The sequence below is a fragment of the Pleurodeles waltl genome, chromosome 5, assembly GCF_031143425.1.
Source record: "Pleurodeles waltl isolate 20211129_DDA chromosome 5, aPleWal1.hap1.20221129, whole genome shotgun sequence".
Classification (NCBI taxonomy): domain Eukaryota; kingdom Metazoa; phylum Chordata; class Amphibia; order Caudata; family Salamandridae; genus Pleurodeles; species Pleurodeles waltl.
The window spans coordinates 1,872,255,870-1,872,273,633 of record NC_090444.1 but is presented as its reverse complement, the minus strand read 5'-3'; the positions used below and the strand labels follow the sequence as shown (position 1 = coordinate 1,872,273,633).

Below are 17,764 nucleotides of genomic sequence, written 5' to 3'. Positions count from 1 at the left end.
ATAACATCCACTACCTTAGGTCGGAGAGAAAAGGAACTCAGGTTGCCCCGTTCAATCTCCAGGCATGAAGGTGCAGGCTCTGGAGGTGGGGGTGTAAAACCTGCCCCAGCGATTGCGAGAGGAGGTCTGCCCTGTGAGGGAGACAGAGCGGGGGGCACAGAGAGAGTTGGAGAAGATCTGAATACCATACCCTCCTTGGCCAATCCGGAGCTATTAATATGACTTGGGCTCGGTCTTGGCGACTTTTCCTCAGAACCCGAGGAATCAAAGGTATGGGGGGAAACACGTACAGCAACTGGTCGCACCAGGACATCTGAAACGCGTCCCCCAACGTTCCTTGCAACGGATACTGGAGGCTGCAGAACAACGGGCAGTGCGTGTTCTCCCGAGTGGCAAAAAGATCTACCTGAGGGATTCCCCACATCTGGAAGATTTGCCAGACTAGATCTGGATGAAGACGCCACTCATGATCGGTCAAGAAGTGCCGACTGAGACTGTCCGCACGCACGTTCAAGACTCCGGCCAGATGGTTTGCTACCAAGCAAATCCGATGGTCCCTTGCCCAGGACCATAGTCGCAAAGCTTCTCTGCAGAGAAGGTACGACCCTCCTCCTCCGTTTGTTTACATACCACATCGCGGTAGTATTGTCCATCAGGAGCTGAACCGAATGACCGCGAAGGGAAGGGAGGAAGGCCTTGAGAGCCAGACAAATTGCCCGCAACTCTAACAGATTTATATGAAACATCTGTTCCACTGGAGACCAATGACCTTTGACCTCCAGGTCCCCCAGATGAGCTCCCCACCCTAGAGTGGAAGCATCCGTTATCACTGTGGTCACCGGCGGAGGCTGCGAGAACGGCCTTCTTTGGGAAAGATTGCCGTCTGCAACCCACCATCCTAGATCCACTGCAGCGTCCCTGGAGATCTTTACCGATCCCTCGAGATCTCCTTTGTGCCGAGACCACTGCTTTCGGAGGCACCACTGAAGAGCCCTCCTGTGCCAGCGAGCGTAAGTGACCAACAGAATGCAAGAAGCAAACAGACCGAGCAGACGTAGGACCTTGAGGACTGGAATGACCGCTCCACTTTGAAACATTGGAACCAACGCCTGAATGTCCTGAATCCGTTGAGGCGGAGGAAAGGCTCAATTCAATGTTGTATCCAGTACCGCCCCTATGAACAGGAGGCGCTGAGAGGGCTCCAGGTGAGATTTGGGCACATTTACCGAAAAACCCAGGTCGAACAACAACTGGGTTGTCGACTGCAGGTGATGTAGCACGAGCTCTGGAGACTTGGCTTTGATCAACCAATCGTCCAGGTAAGGAAATACCGCTATCCCCTTCCTTCTGAGCTCTCCTGCAACCACCGCCATCACCTTTGTGAAGACTCGAGGCGCGGAAGTAAGACCAAACGGAAGGACCGCAAATGGATAGTGCTGCGATCCCACCACAAACCGGAGAAACTTCCTGTGCGACTTGAGTATTGGGATATGAAAGTAAGCATCCTGCAAGTCGACAGACACCATCCAATCTCCTTCGTTCAACGCCAAAAGCACCTGAGCCAAGGTCAGCATCTTGAACTTTTCCTGTCTGATGAACCAATTCAAAATCCTCAGGTCCAGGATTGGCCTCAACCGACCATCCTTCTTGGGGATCAGGAAGTATCTTGAGTAACAACCCTGACCCCTTTCCTGCTCTGGAACCAACTCCACTGCACCCTTTGAAAGGAGGACTAGTAACAGGAGATGCTCTTCTGAACAGTAGGATGGGTGGGGCGGGATGGGGGGAGGAAACTCCCGAAAGGGAAGGGCATAGCCTTTCCCCACAATGCTGGTGACCCAGGAGTCTGATGTTATATCCTCCCACTTGTGGAGAAAGTTCAATAACCTCCCCCCTACAGGAGTGGTATGTGAAGGAATTGGCAGAAGACTAAGGCTGCTTCCCATGCTGCACCCCTCCAGAGGAAGAGGCAGAGTGCTGCTGGGTGGCCCCTCTGGTTCGAACCCTGCCCCTCCCCGGTATGATCTATACGGGAGAGCAGTGGCGGGTTGCTGTTGAAATCTGCCTCGAAAGGAGGAGGATGAGCCACGACTAAACCCCCTAAATCTTCTGAACAGTCTCTAAGAAGCAGAAGAGGAGGCCTGCAAGCCTAATGACTTCGCCGTGGCCCTACTCTTCTTAAATCTCTCAAGGGCAGAGTCCGCCTTGGATCCAAAAAGTTTATCCCCATCAAAGGGAAGATCTAGCAGGGCTGACTGGACATCAGATGAAAATCCAGAGGAACAAAGCCAGGCCTGTCTCCTCGTAGCAACAGCAGTGCCCATAGCCCTGGCCACAGAATCAGTAGTGTCCAGCCCCGACTGGATTACTTGGGTTGCCGCAGCTTGAGCATCTGAAACCAGACTCGGTACCTCCGTATGGGACGACTTTATCCCTTCCATTAGGGCGTAGATGTATCTGCCCAAAATGCATGTGGCATTAGTAGACTTGAGAGCCATGCTGCATGATGAGAAAGCTTTCTTGGAAGATTGGTCCATTTTCTTTGAGTCTCTGTCCGAAGGCACCCTCGGAAAAGAGCCTGGGGCAGTCCGAGATGAACATGAAGACTGAACCACCAGGCTCTCTGGGGTCGGGTGCCTAGACAAAAACCCTGGATCCGCAGGAGCCACACTATACCTGCGTGCCACTGATCTATTAACGGCCGAAGAGGACACCTGCTTCTTCCAGATCTCTAAAATTGGTTCTAACAGAGCCTCATTAAATGGCAGGAGTGGCTCCGCAACCGTCGAAGCATGATGTAACACCTCAGTCAATATATTAGGTTTGGATTCAGACACTGGCAAGGGAAGGTCCAAAAAGTCAGCTGCCTTCCTTATTACAGAGTGGAATGAAGCAGCCTCCTCTGTATATTCTCCAGGAGATGTTAAGTCCCATTCTGGAGAGGTGTCTAAGCCACTTGCTGTAACCAAACCCTGGAGATCCCCCAGAGGTTCATCAATCTCCACTTCCTCTAGGGCCTGCTTCCGATACTCCTGCTCCTCTAGGAGGCGAAGAGCAAGCCTTCTTGAATGTAGCCTGGCTTCAATCCTTGGCGTCGACAGGGCGTCAGCCGACGTCGATACCTGACGCCGATCCTCAGATTCGTCTGACGCCGGATCCATCGGCGCCGTGGACTTCTTTGGCCCCGTATGAGGCAAAGGATGAACAGGAGAGCTCTCCGGCGCCGGACCAGCAGATCTACTCGGCGTCACAGGCTATGAAGTCGACGCCAAAGGAACCGGCACCGAGCCAGCACCTCCCATTGGAAGGAAGGGCATGAAAGGTGCCGGTGGTAAAGGAGCCGGAGCACCCATATTGAAGGCCAATGGCCTCGAAGGACCAGCTGGTCCGCCACCTGGAGCCATTTGTTGAAAAATGGCAAACATTGCATTTAAAAATGCGCAACTGTCAGCACCTGGGGCCGGGAAAGCCGGATACTGCAGAGCCTGGGCTCGAGGTGACATCGGCGGCGGCCCCGGTGTCTGAGAAGCTGGTGAGAACTCCTGACGTTGAGGAACCTCAAAAACAGATGGTGGATTCAAGGGCGAAGTCAGCGATGCCGGTGATGCAGGAGGCGTCTGAGGAGTGATAGTGGGACTAACCTCCCATGTCTTTCAGCGCCGAACAGAAGGCGACCCGAGCGCGACCGCTCCCTACTCCACCGGCGCCGAGATTCGGGACGATGCCGGAAGTCACGATGACGCCGTTGGGACTTAGGAGAAGATGACTTGTGTCGATGCCGCTTCTCCCTCTTCTTGGATTTCACCAAAAAGAGTTTTGCCTCACGCTCCTTCAACGCCTTCGGGTTCATCCGTTGACAGGAGTCACATTTCTCCACGTTGTGGTCGGAGGTGAGAGACCACAAGCTGTCTACATGTGGGTCTGTCACCGACATTTTGCCTCCGCACTCCCTGCAGGGTTTAAAACCCGACTTTCGTTGAGACATGCTTTCTTTTCGAAGAAAGAAACAGTAACTGTAACTATGTAGAGTAGAAACAGTAGCTCCCTCGAAGAATAACTGTCGTTAGAAGGCACGGAAAAAAGGGAACTGACGTCGGACCTGCGAGGACCTCTTAATGCCTGTATGACGTCACACGGCGTTGCGTGGGCAATTGTGACGTCCTCGTCGACGTGCAGAAGCTAGGAAGAAAATTTCCGTCGAAAGCTGGCGCAGGGGGAAAATTCAATGAGTGGGGAATCCACAGGTAGTTGTATCCATCAGAAATGCCATGTAAAAAACATGGCGCACACTCACAAAACACCAGTAAACACACTTAAAAAACTGTGATGGTTCAAACCACCTCATGCAAAGTGTGTGTCAAACTGTGTCCAAGTGCTATCCACAATACTTAAGACACTGAAGCCCATATTTATACTTTCCTTAGCGCCACATTTGCGCCGCTTTTTGACGCAAAAACGGCGCAGACTTACAAAATACAATTGTATTTTGTAAGTTTGCGCCGTTTTTGCGTCAAAAAGCGGCGCAAACGCGGCGCTAAAAAAGTATAAATAAGGGCCTGAGACCTCACCTATAACCATGAAAGTAACATAACCCATAAACAAATGCCATAAATATTATTTTGAAAAATCACCACCTCTGTACAACATACCCCTTTTAAATACGAACCACTCCACCCATCCTAAAAACCGTATGGGGGAATGCTTACCAATACTTCTCCAAAAGGCTAACCGGACGCTGATATCTAGGCAAGTTTAGACACCAAGCTATGAATGTAAGCTAAAAGGCATATTAGTACACCATGCACCCTATCATTGAAAACATCATACACTTACTAATTGTATTCACTGGTGTTTTGCGAGTGGGTGATCCATGTTGTTACACAGCCTATTTGACTGGTTTTATATGTATATATTGTCTTATTAATGGGTTATTTATTATGCTGTAGAGCAATAATTGTGGTAATGGATTTTTTCCTGACACATTTTCATGAGGCTGGTCTCAGGGACTGATTGAGCCATGGGAGGCTGAAACGTCGATCGTATACCCCGCCCATGGCGGAATACATTGCATCAATTGTTGAAATGTATTGTAAAAGATCTTGATTGCCTATGTGCCATCATATGGGACTGAATAACGTCTTGCTTTTAATATTTATTTTTGACTGTGTTTGGTTGTTGCTTCAATTAATTGAAAATTTTATGAATATATAAAATTGATAATTTTGTGACTAAACACAGTCATTGGATTTTTATACAGAATTTTAACATATTTGGACTAGACCATTAATTGTTAATTTGATTTTGATTGAAAATCTAAACATATCTGTTTAATAGCACATTGGAAATAGTAAGTCGCCATTGTGTTGCAGTCACTCTCTCTCTATCTTTCTTCCATGTCGAGCCACTCGCTGTCCCTTTCTGGTGGAGGGTCTGTTGAGGTGCGTGCATGGCTTCTTCTGCTGGCGACCGAAACAATAATGGAGTCAGATGGTGCATTTCCCTGGATGTATTTGGGGTCTTTAGTTGAGGGCTTACACTTATTTTCCACTCAGGGAGTAACTGCGTTGGCTGTGACAGGTTCCCAAATGGCTTATTTGCCCAGATCCAATGTGCTGGGTAGCACTGGGAAGTATAGGGTCTGTTAAGTAGAAAATGAAACATGAAGAAATGGCGTTACCCTAGACATTAGGAGAGAGCAATGCAGAACGATACATGGTTAAAGAGCAATATATGCCTTGGTTTCTTAAAGATACAGTGTAGGTTAAAGTTCACCAGAAAGCAGAAACACATGTTCAGTAGGTTTTCAGTTAACAGTTAAATAGAAAAACATTTTTACAAGCCTTTAAGAGTTTATGATCACAGCACACATGCACATATCTCATTCTCCAAGTTAATGGAAACCTCACCTGGAGAATATGGGTGATTGCTGATTCTGTATACTCTTGACTGAAGTTACCCAAGTCATCTTGGGAACAGAGCAATAAAACACCCACACATGCTCAAAGGGAGATTAATGTTTCATCAAAGATTTGTAAGACTTACGATAAGAGTATGTAGAGAAAAGGTTACGAGTTTAAAGGACACCAGTGATGTGATGTTTTTGTAAAAGTATCTTATTAACTGTTATCCTGCCGTGACTTGTTATTGGCTTCTGAGATAACTGTAATGTCAGCAGTTTTTCAGCTATATAAAACAGCTGCCTGGAAACAAAAAATTAAGATCAACTGTTTACCTCTGTGGCGGTAACTGGTCTCCTAGCCGTAATAAGCAAACCTACTTTTGCCTTGCCACGAGAAGTTCTCTCTTTCTATTTCAGATTTCCCACATTTCCCCTCATTAGCAAGCATTGATGGCTCTAGGAAAAACCCAGAATGTCCTTTTTCCGCCTCCAACGGACCCCATATGTATCTGCAGCCCTTCTGACTAGACTGTTGTACATTGTGAGGTTGTCAGGCAGTGATGGCCTCAATGGGTAGCTATCTACTTCTTTTTATGGATATTCTGTGTCTGATTTAGATCTTGGAGGTAACTGTCCCGCTGCCGGTTTTCCAACCGAAAACCCGTACGCCACACTGGTGGTCTGTCTGACTGATTTACATGTAGGGGGAATCATAGATTAAATACTGCTCCAGTTCCGCCTCCTCTGCCAGGATTTTCCAGCTACCTCGACGGCAGGATTGGACATAGGGGCTATCAGCAGGACTCCAGCCACATTTTCTGCCGAGCAGATCAGGATATGCCTTAATGCCAAGCCCACTGTGGAGGTACGACCGGCACACCCGAGTTGGCGGATTGGGGAAGGGTGGTGCACAAAACTTACGTTTTCCTGCGTATCTGCTTCTATTTTTGATAGGACAACACCTTCTGTCGCTGCTGCCACTGGACCATGGAGAAACACAACAACCCACCCCCTTTGTTACGGACTCAAAGGTAGGTAACCCACGTTGGCTGTGTACTTTGTATGGGCACTGAAATCATATACATGCAACAGTAATTTTCAGACTGTGACATGAATATGTCTGGGACACATTTGTACGGGACATGGAAGGGGACACTGGTACATAACACATCGCACACACACAACTATCATTGTGGTGTCAGTATTCATAACCAAATGAATGCTAGCACAACAGTGATGTCCATGTGTGCACATGGCAAGGGCACCTGTACCTCTGATGTTGTGCTATGAGCTGTGTTTGCAAGTGAGTACATGTATGTGTGTGCGATGCGAATTACTGGTTGAGGCAGAGGGAGCTGGAGTGGGTGATGTGGTAGTGTCTGTATGTGTGTCACTTGCATATGGGTTTAATGTTGCATATTTGTGTCTGTGTGTTGTGTTGCTGTTTGTAACATTCAGGTGAGTGTAGTGTTGTCGTAACGTGTGTAGTTATACCTGTGAAAGAGTGTTTGTGTAGATGTGTTTGTAGTTGTGTCGTGTGTGGGTGCAGTGTCAATGCTGTGTGCCTGTTGTGTGATAGATGCATGGCAAACTTGTGTTTCCAGCTTGTACATAGTGTGTGTTGTGTAGTGCAGGGGGACACATGCATACAGTGCATGATGGGTGTGCTATGTGATTGCTTTCCATAGCCACTGCCATTGTACAATGCCCATTGGGTCAAGTGATGGTCTCCCGCTGTCAGCAATCTGCTGCCAGTACACCGCCTACAGAACTGTAACATCTGAATATGGTCGGCGGGTACCCACCAGCTTGACGGCTAGGAAGAGCATTCCGTTGCAGCGCTCTTCACCTCAGCTGCAATACATCTAAATATAGTGGACGGACCACCATCAGCATGACGGAGTACTAGGGACCACCTCCAAGGAGGATTTGAGGTAATATCACCAATATCCAAGTCATGCCCTCTGTGTCGAGGTCGGTCCATGACTTCTCGTCAAACCCTCCTGTTCCTTCTTCCCTTCTGGGTTTGTAGAATTGCCCTTCAGCTTACTCTTCATGAAGTTCAGGTGTCACTGGAGCTTCTAAAAAAAGATTCCTCCTCTTCGGCGTCGAAGGCTATATGTTTACTTGGGATCATAAATTCCCTTAAGGAGTCGCCAAACTCATGCTTTTGCTGAAGAAGTGCTGCAATTTCTGCCTCTAATGTTCGTTTTTTCTGTTATACCTCTTGCGCCTTTTCAGCTTCTACGATGGGCTTCTCTTTGGCGTTGAAGGATCGGTCTCAGAAGGTTGTTTTTTCCCCTTAAGGTCTCTCAAGCTGATGGAGAGTTCAATGTTTTTGGAGCTCTGCCATCATAGGTATCCTGTGGCTGGGAGCCGTGGGCTTCTATCGCTCAAGGCTGACCTTGAATCGCCATTTTCTTAGATGTCAAAGCTGCCTTGTGCAGCTTTTTCTCAGAGGTTTTAGCCTATCGGCGGTTTAGTTAACTTTTGATTTTTTATTGTGGCGTTCTTCGCCACCTTCTTCTACACTTATCTCCTCTCTGCGTCTGCTTTGAGAATGTCAATGTCTGACCCTTTGTGGGCGGTCTCTGCCTCTTCAATGTTTTTGTTGTCAGTGCTGGACATCCCCAGGTCTTTAAGCATCATCTGTAGCTTCTGGACATGGTGTTATAGTGTTTTAGTTTTTGGGGTACATTAAAGGTCTTTGATACAAATGCGGCGCAGGCATCAAAGTCCTCGTCTTGGTGGTCTTTTAGCAGACAGAGGTTAAAGATTAGCCAAACTGCCAACACAAGTTTGCGCAAACTTTAAAGGGGACAGCCTACCTCGTCTCATTCTCCGATAACGGGCTGACTCCGGTGGGGTACCCTGTCGGAGGGCAGAGTGAAGGATCCCTTTCTCTCTAGTTGTCTTCTCCTTTGCCTGGTTCAACAAATGTTTTTTCAGTGAATTAAAAAAAAAAAAATCTAAAAAGTTTTGGAGCTCCTCTGTTGCTTCCAGACCCAACAGCGGCAAAAATAATCTGAAGATGGCCACTATGCATAGGAACATTGGGGGAGCTGTCTGACATCACAAAGAGGACAGACATACCACCAAATGGTGGTTGATGACACCCACAACAAAGAGGCACGAAATAAAGACAATTTCTGACCCAACCACTACATGGCGGAATAATGCACAGCAAGTGAATCCAGAAAAAGATTTGTGCTGCAAAACCCATTTTTCACAAAAATGCAAACATATAGGGCCATTCCACTGAATCATTTGCTTTATGGGCATCTAAGGAGATACCAGTGGTATCTGCACATCTTCAGCGGCTGCTACATTATTGTGTAGCCTCCTAAGATTAAATTGTGTGGACCTGTGTGGCATCTGGGTGGATCAACTCTAGTATCACTCCGCTCAGCCTATACGCTATGGAGTTTTTGCCAATATTTTTGCATCTACATTCAAAAGTGAGATGGGTCTGTATGAGTTCTATCATCTGTAGGATTTCCTGGTTGTAGAACAGCCACCACTGTTGGAGTCTGCAGAGCCTTAGGAAGTTCGCCCCTTTCATAGGCTTTAATATACATCTTGTGTAGGAGAGGCAGTACTTTTGCAAGTAGCTGGTACAGAAACTCTACCAGTAGGCCATTTGGACCTGGTGCCTTCCAGGTTGTAGATGGGAGAGTGCTGTCAAGTCTGCTTCTACTTCTAGCACCCGTACTTTCTCTTTACCCAGCCTCCTACGGAGCAATCCCTCCCAAAGGCCTTTAACTCTGAGTCTTCTTTCATGTGGCTTCCCCTATAAAACTCCTCTGAGTATCCCGCAATGATCTCTGCTATTAGCTTACTTCCCTGCACGCTATTCCCTACAAGTCCACCAATTTGATTATGTGTGAAGTTACCGCTTTCCTGGTTGCTAGCCATGCTATGAGTTTCCCTGTCTTGTCTCCAACTCCATGTACCCTCTGCTTCCTAGCTTGGTATAGCAGTTTAACATCATTTGTTGCCACTGCTTTTTACTCTGCTCTCCGCTGAGCCAGGTGACGAGTTTAACTGTCAGATCTCTTGGTAGAGGTCTTTGCATTCTCTTTTCAGATGTCTTTTATCCGCTACTTCACCTGCGAGTATTTCCCACCTTATGGTAGCTTTATACGTCTCCCAGAGGATAAATCTCATTTTTAGCCATTGCCTCATTTTCTTTAAAATACTGGTCAGTTGATTTAGTTAGCCTCTCCACCTCCTCTGGTTCAATGAAACGCCTTCATCATCAATACACTGATGACACCCAACTGTACCGAAAGGTTTCCTTTCCAGACAGCATCTCCCACCTAGCTAACACTCTAAACATAGTTCAAGATGACAACCATAATTTCACACAACATCCATCTCAAACTGAATTCCTCATTTCTGCATGTCAATTGCACTATCAATAGCATTTTGGTTGAATTCATTCAGCATTCTCAACTAATAGCCCATCATCGTCAACAGTCCTAAATAGTTAGGGGTCATCCTAGACAAAAGACGCAATCTACAGTCACAGGTTAACAACCTGGCCAGAAATTCACGCTTTTAATTGAGCCTTCTATTTGGAATTTGCAGCTTCATTCTAGAGCAATATCTTAAAACCTTGACTCAATCATTAGTGTTTTCTAGAACAGACTACTGCAATTCTCTCCTGACCGGGCTTCCCAAAATTCATCTCACTCCACCAACAGAGGATTTCCATGCGGCAGAATGTTTAATCTCTAAGGTTAAAAGGAAATACCTTATTTCCCAGGTTCTGTTTACATTCCAATGGGTTCTCATTTAAGCCAATCATGTAGGAAACCAGGTGCATTCTCCCCAAGGCACTTCACACATCTAGCTCATTATACCTGGTTACCATACTTAAGCTTTCTGGTGGGTCTAGACCATCATGGAATACTGAAGCTTTGATTATAGACCCCCCTGACTTTTAAAAGGAATAAGTTACTTAACTTCAGTAACGCTTTTTCTTGTGGATACAGTAGCTACCTGTGGATTCCTCACCTTATGAATTCTCACAATGCGCCAGCATTCAACGGAAATTTTCTTCCTAGCTCCTCACGCCGATGAGGACGTCACAATTGCACGGCTCCGCACACGACTCAGTCTGACGTCATCTGAGCCATAAGAAGTTACGCCGGCGTACGGACGTCAGTTTCATCATTTTTTATGTGCCTTTGAGGCCAAAAGGTGAATAGCGACCTCACAAGCACGTGCCAATCCCCCCCCAAAAAATATTGTGTATATATATATATATATATATATATATATATAAGAAAACAAATGCCACTTGCTTTGCCGAACAACTTTAGCACCCGTGCTAAAGTTGTTCGGCAAAGCAAGTGGCATTTGTTTTCTTATATTGATAAACTGCCAGAACCACCGCAGCCAAGGAAATGCACGTGATACCTGCCAAAGTGTTTTGGGACATTACTAAATGTAACAGCAAAGGTCACGAGACTAATGCTGTCTGGTGTGCATGGATTAAAAGGCAAGTGCGGTTACGAGGGTAACAGATCTTTTATTTTATAACCGCAAGTTTAAACATCAGAGAAAATCTCACATTTTTATGAATGGTATGCCTTTAAAATGACGACACTGAAAAGCTAAATACGTCGACACCAACATATCTCCAATAGGAGAAAGGCAGGCCAGATTTAAATGCATATCATGTGATGTTACTTGCTGGATTAGCATTGATAAAGGCAAACCTGCTGAAACGCGTCTGCTGTTGAAAATAAATGGACTGCAAAACCTGTGAGTGCTCCGAGCTGTTTTCCTCTTGGGAATGTGTTTTGTGTATATATATATATATATATAATCCATCAAAAAGGTCCACATTGTGGTGCGCAAATTCACGGGTACACACGTGAGGAAAGGACCATTCCTCTACATTCTCCAAAAACAAACAATTGCGAGGAAATTGACTTGTTGCATTCCAGGAGAGTTTATTACTTTATCCAAATATGTACTTCAAACGACACCACCTATGCGTGTCAACCTCTCGGTCTTGCTCACAGTTTATGAATACCCTCCCCATGAGTCTCTTTTATAATCTTTTTACCCTCTACCAACCAAGAGCATTATGGAACACGTGGTCTTAACAGAATTAGATAAAACACCAAATATATTAACCCAGACACATCGTTTTTCATCACCAATTAAGCTCAATACTAATAAAGAATGCTAAAAAATAATAATAGTTATTACCAAGGAAACATGTGAATTTCATAAAACATATTATAATACCAAATGAGTATGAAAGATGTTTCCAAATGATCTCCTTCATCCTATACATCAGGAGGCAATCGTGTTATTCCAAAAGAAAACCATGTTAAGGGAAAGCTCACATTCCTTATACTTCCTCATCTAATACATACAGATTGCATATTTCCAGGATCCCTTGCACCGGATACTGGAGGCTTCAGAACAATGGGCAGTGTGCGTTCTCTTGAGTAGCAAACAGGTCTATCAGAGGAACTCCCCACACCCAGAAGACGTGAAGAACATTGCCCAGATGGAGACGCCACTCTTGATCGGTTGAGAAGTGCCAACAGACTGTCCACATGTACGTTGAGAACTCCAGATAGTTGGTTTGCTACTATGCAAATCCGATGGCCCTGCGCCCAGGACCAGAGCCACAGAGCCTCTATGCAAAGAAGGTACGATCCTACTTCTCCCTGCTTGTTGATGTACCACATCGCGGTAGTGTTGTCTGTCAAGACTTGAACTGACAGACAGTGAATGGACGGGAGGAAGGCCTTCAGAGCCAGACGTATCGCCTGCAACTCTAACAGATTGATGTGAAAGTCGATATAAACCAGGGCACACCAGAATAGTCTAAGAAGTTAATCCGAAGTGGAGAAAAAAGTTCAAAGTCCAACAAACACTGTGTAGTGGTTGATTAAGGTTTATTCCTTGTTGAGCAATGGTACATCCGTAAACAGCCGGCACGTGTTTCGTCACATTGACTTTCTCAAAGCCAAGCATAATAAGTATTTATAATTAGCGGATAGTTTTCAAAGGCTCGTATGATCGAGTGAGTCCATAATTATAGCTGGAAGATTATTTTCGAGGGTTTGTAGCCTGTAGTAGCTGTTTTTTCAGACAATGAAATCCCAGTTGTCCTTCATGGAGTAACAATATGGAGCAAGGCCATGATAAGCCTTCTTAGTAATGGTCCATGCCGTGTAACTAACGCGAGGTATGTAGGTTGGCCTTTGAGCTCCAGGTCCCCCAGATGAGCTCCCCACCCTAGAGTTCCGTTATGAATGTGGTCACCGGAGGTGGTAGACAAAACAGCCTTCCTTGGGAAAGGTTGCCGTCCACAGCCCACCATTGTAGATCCACCGCAGTGTCCCTTGAGATCGTTATCGACTCCTTGAGATCCCCTTTGTGTTGAGACCACTGCTTGCGGATGCAACACTGGATAGCCCTCATGTGCCAATCTGCATGAGTGACCAACAGAATGCAGGAAGCTAACAGACCTAGCAGATGTAGAAGGAGGGTAGGATCGATTCAATATTGTGTCCAGTTTTGCCCCTATGAACAGGAAGCGCTGAGAGGGCTCCAGGTGAGATTTGGGTACATTTGCCGTAAAGCCCAGGTTGAACAAAAACTGGGTTGTCACATGCAAGTGATGCAACACAAGCTCTGGGTACCCGGCTTTGATCAGCCAATCGTCCAGGTAAGGGAATACAGATATTCCCTTCCTTCTGAGGTGCGCTGCCACCACTGCCATCACCTTCGTGAAGACTTGAGGTGCAGAAGTAAGACCAAAAGGAAGGACTGCAAACTGGTAGTGTTGCGACCCTACCACAAACTGGAGCTACTTCCTGTGCAACTTCAGAATAAGGATATGAAAATAAGTATCCTGTAAGTCGATAGACTCCAACCAGCCTTGTTCAACGCAAGCAGCACCTGTGTTAGGGTCAGCATTTTGAACTTCTCCTGTTTGAGGAACCAATTCAATATCCTCAGATCCAGGATAGGTCTCAATCGACCATCCCTCTTGGGAATCAGGAAATATCTTCAATAACATCTCTGACCCTTTTCCTGCTCCAGAACCAACTCCACTGCACCTTTTAACAAAAGCGCATGCACCTCATGCTGAAGCAACAGGAGATGCTCTTCTGTGTAAAATGAATGACAGGGAGGGGGGAAACTCCCAGAAAGGAAGGGCATAACCTTTTCCAACTATACACAGCACCCAAGAGTCCGATGTAATTAACTCCCACCCATGGAGAAAATATAACAACCTTCCCCCTATGGGTAAAAAAAAAACATGCTGGAATACAGAGAGAAAACTAGGACTGCTTTCCTTGATGGGCTCCCCCAGAGGAAGAGGATGAAGCAGAAGGCTGCTGTGTGGCACCTCACATGCTAACCCTCCCACGGCCCCTATAAGACCTGTAGAGAGGGTTGGTAGGCTGTTGTACGTTGGATTGCAGCCTTCCATGGAAAGAGGACCCACAAACAAATCCTCTCAATCTCCGAAAAAGACCTAAAGGGTGCAGAAGATGATGCTTTGAGACCCAAAGATTTTGCAGTAGTCCTGCTTTCTTTAAATCGTTCAAAAGCGGAGTCTGCTTTAGTCCCAAACAGCTTTTCGCCATCAAAAGGAAGGTCCATCAGCATAGCCTGAACATAAGAGGAGAAACAAGAACCTCTGAGCCACGCATGCCTCCTGGTTGCCACAGAAGTGCCCATAGCCCTAACAACTGAATCTGCAGTGTCCAAACCAGATTGAATGACCTGCTTTGCTGCCGCTTGACTGTCCTGCAGGAGTTCATTAACGTGCCCTTGCACATCCTGAGGCAAATTTGTTACAACTGCTCTTGCTGTGTCCATTAGGGCATACATATACCTCCCCAGCACACATGTAGCATTCAGAGACTTTAAGGCCATACTGCCTGAGCAAAAGCACTTCTTAGCTGTCTGCTTCATACGTTTAGACTCCCTATCAGATGGAGTCTTACAGAACGAAGCAGGAGCCGACGGTGCAGAACAGGAGGCTTGCACCACCAAGCTTTCAGGTGTTGGATGCTGTGATAGGAACTGAGGATCTCCTGGAGCAATTCTGTACCTCCTAGCCACAGCCTCTGAAACTGCTGGTGTTATACATGCTTCCTCCAAATTTCTAAAATGGGTTCAGTAAGGGCATCATTGAAAGAGAGGAGAGGTTCAGAAGACATAGCCGATGGATGCAACATCTCAGTTTAAAATTCAGCAGGCTTTCTTATCACACTGTGGTAAGAAGCTGCCTCTGCTGTAAGTTCACCTCCAGGGGATGAAAATACCCACTCAGGGGGTGTATCCAGACAACTAGCAGAGTCTAGGCCCTGAAATTCACCTACAGGCTTCGGAATTTCCCCTTCCTCCAATTATTGTTGTTGATACTCTTGCTCCTCCAAGAGTCTCAAGGCCCTCCTTCTTGATCTCAGCCTGGATTCAAACTGTGGCACCGTTTTTAAAGTAGAGGGCCGCTCTGGCGGAGGAGAGGGAGGTGAATCCACACTGTGCGCCGATCGGGATCCATCTGGGGGATGTATCGACTCAGTCAGCACCATCATTTGGGGTAGAGGTGGCAACGTCATTGGCACCGAACCAGTAACTTCACATGTAAGAAAGGGTACAAACAGGGCCTGCTTGTACGGCGCCGGTGACCCCAGAGTGAATGTCAACGGAGCCCTGGGACCAGCAGGTGCACTAGAGGGGGCCATAGCTCAGTTAAAAATGCTAAACATAGCATTGAGGAACGCTGATGGATCTGCTCCCGGAGCAGCGAAGGCAGAAAACACCCTTGCTCTTCCTGAGGTGGCTGGACTGGCTCCGATGCTTTTACACCAGACTCCTGATCATGAGTGGATGCAGGAGAGAAATGAGCTATTGTGCTTGCTGGTGAAGCCTATAGGCTCTGAGGCTGAGGAGACACTGTACGGCTGATCTCCCACCCTGTGTGGCGCCGTCTCGGAGGAGACCGAGAGCGATCTCTGGGCGAACAACATCGAGATTCATGCTGTCGGCGTCGCTTCTTATGTGACCTTGAGGATCTATGCAACTAAATGTCCCTTGCTTTTGATCTTTGGCGACCTCTCTGCTCCTTCTTAGCTTTTGCCAAAAACAGCTTAGTCTCTCTCTCTTTCAAGGCCTTCGGCTTCATCCGCTGGCAGGACACTCAGCCCGCCACGTCGTGATCCGAGCTCAGGCACCACAGGCAATTTTTGTGCTGATCTGTCACCGACATGTGACCCCCTACACTCGCTACAACGCTTAAATCCAGATTTTTTTACAATTCCCTTGAAACAGTAACTGCCAAGAGGTAGGCAAAAACTGGTAGCATCGAATGCGCGGAAAAAAGGGAACCGACGTCCGCACACCAGCGAGGACTTATGTCTCTGATGATGTCAGATGGAGCCGTGCAATTGTGACGTCTTAATCGATGTGAGGAGCTAGGAAGAAAATTTCCATTGAATGCTGGTGCATTGGGATAATTCATAAGGTGATGAATCCACAGGTAGTTGTATCCATTAGAAACAGAACAATGTATGGTACAGTCCCCCTCAAGGATGGTGATCTGAGTCTTGAACTGTTCACCTCCCTACCCATTACTACATACAGGCGATCTTTATATTTGAACAGACTTTCCTTTTTTTTTCAAAAGAATTGAGCTAACTTCTCGTCTCTATACTTCACTTAGGACCTGAGGTATGACCTTTGATATTGCGACTCGCAATTTGCAAATCTTTGTGATTCGCAAATTGCAAGATGCAATACCTAATGCACAACAGTGTAACTTAAACTGTTTGTGATTTCCAATTAATATTCATGAGGTAGGTCACAATTTGCGACCCCATTGGGAATGGCAGCAGCAGGCCACCATCCCTGTGAGTGCGGACAGCAGTCACCTTGTCTGCGACTGCTTTTAAATAAAGCAGTTTTTTTCTTCTTTTAAATGCAGCCTGTTTTCCTTAAAGATCCTCTGTGCCCCCAACTTACCTCTCTACTGCCAAACTATTTGTCTCCTTCCTACCCTAGTTCCTTTCTTTTACTCATGGACTGTGACCAGAGCTTTGTTTGTAAAATAAAGAGTGCTGGTCCCCGAAGCACTGCTCAGAAGCCCGCAGCCGGCGCTATTAAAGGTCAATGTGCTGAATATCAGGGCTGCGTGGTCTTAAATCCACTGCGTGCCTCTTTAATCCATGACAAGACACCACCTGCCCCTTTAGCTTACTCTTGCAGGTTTCTGCTTTCTTCCTTGGTGACAGTTTTCCATTTTCCGCACCCTCTATCTTTCTGCTTTTTGTGTTTTTCCCTCTCTTGCTCTCATTAAATATAATTTCCAGTCCCCAAAACTAAAGGCCTGATTTAGATCTTGATCAAACACCCACTGTTCCTCCTTGGCGGTTCCAAGTATTCCATAAAGCCAACGGAGTTCCGACTGCTGTATTTAGATGAATTGAGGCTGAGGCGGCAACCGCTCTGACAGAGTGTTATCCATCGCGTAAGAGCTACCCCCCCGACAGCGAGGCAGACTCCTATGCTGGCTAACATTACTCCATTGCCCTCAGGCTGCTGGGTTCCCGATTTAGGTTTCAGTTGTACTGGCATTGTTCTGGGGTTTTTTATTCTGACAGAAGGGGTCTGTTGCAGGAGGCATTCTACATTGTCCTATGCCTATGAAGTGGATGCCAGCAGCACACAACTGAGGTACTGTGGCTATCCATGTCCACCTGCACACTAAATTCACACCATGTTCCTTTGCCATTCCACCACAACATAACACCTGCAGGAAACACACAATGTAATACAACCAAACACACAACTTACACATACTATTGACACTACATC

The 17,764-nt window shown here is 46.5% G+C and overlaps 1 protein-coding gene across 1 annotated transcript in view; it reads right to left on the bottom strand.

Moving 5' to 3' along the window:
- Positions 1-5,150: 5,150 nt before the first annotated feature.
- LOC138296908 (uncharacterized) overlaps positions 5,151-17,764 on the bottom strand; it is a 31,046-nt gene continuing 18,432 nt past the window's right edge. The window contains exon 3 of the mRNA XM_069236422.1: positions 5,151-5,638. The gene's annotated coding sequence lies outside the window, so the exon portion shown is untranslated. The remainder of the gene's footprint in view (positions 5,639-17,764) is intronic.